The sequence below is a fragment of the Callorhinus ursinus genome, unplaced genomic scaffold, assembly GCF_003265705.2.
Source record: "Callorhinus ursinus isolate GAN/ISIS: 27379988/994484 unplaced genomic scaffold, GSC_fseal_2.0 scaffold46, whole genome shotgun sequence".
NCBI classification, from domain to species: Eukaryota; Metazoa; Chordata; class Mammalia; order Carnivora; family Otariidae; genus Callorhinus; species Callorhinus ursinus.
In genome coordinates, this window is record NW_027397108.1 from 8710818 (window position 1) to 8711903 (window position 1086).

At 41.4% G+C, this 1086-nt stretch overlaps 1 pseudogene; it reads right to left on the bottom strand.

Moving 5' to 3' along the window:
- Positions 1-424: 424 nt before the first annotated feature.
- LOC112814682 (enhancer of rudimentary homolog pseudogene) lies at positions 425-725 on the bottom strand (annotated as a pseudogene).
- Between the last annotated feature and the right edge of the window lie 361 nt (positions 726-1086).

Genomic DNA, 1086 nt, shown 5'->3' on the forward strand with positions numbered 1-1086 from the left:
CTTCACATATTTTCTTTTTAAACTAAAGAACATTTGTTTTTCACTATGACTTTATCTCAAGGATGTAACTAAACTGTCCCCCCCCTCCCACCCTAACCTGAGGAAGGAGTGGTACAGTGAATGCAATAAAGCCGATATGAACAGTTTGAAGGATTGGAACCAACATTAACTGACAAAGAGCAACTTCTATCTAAATTATCATAAAAATGTTTAATAAAAAAAGCAGGGGAGGAAGGGGGTAATGAGGGAGTAATGAAGGTTTCCTATGGAATAAGATCCTCACATGTCATCAGACACATTCAATCCTGACCATAGTGTGCCAAACGGGAGCCGGATGACTCTAACTTGTGTCACTTCTGGCACAGCATACTCTACGCACCTGTGTTCAAAGCCCACCCTCTGCCCCCTACTGCTGCCAACTCAGCTATTTAGCAGCCTGTTGGGCCTGCTGACAAAGGGGCATGTGGATCTTCTCTTTAACCCAGTCTTTGTTGTAAGGCTGACATGTCTGGGTATCAGCTCAGTAAGCAAGGCTGAGGTCTGTCAGATTACCAGTAAGATCAAACAACTGACTGACACCATATGCAATAGAGGGACTATTGCATTCACATGTTCTTCATGCATTTTACAAACGCCTTCCCTGCATTCATTCACAGATTCACAGTCCGCAAAAGTTCTACCTCTGGCCTCTTGGTAGGCTGTACCAGGAAAACGGTGTGAGACATCACGCCAAACTCTCTTGCTGCAGCACTGCCCACACACCCTTGCACACCGGCTTAGCCCCAGCACTGCCTGCTTCTTCACGCATTTCCATTCTCTGCTGTTATGTGCATACACATTTAGGATTGTTATGTCTTGCTGAATTGGCCTTCATCACCATATATTATTCCTCTATATCTTTGGTAATTTTCCTTGTTCTGAAAGTATTTGTCTGCTATTAATATAGCTACTCAAGCTTTCCTTCCTAATATAAACAGCTTTATTGAGCTATGATCCATATACCATAAAATTCATTTAAACTATACAATTCAGTGTTTTTTTTAGTATATTCACAGTATGTGAAAACATTGCATAATCAACTTTGTA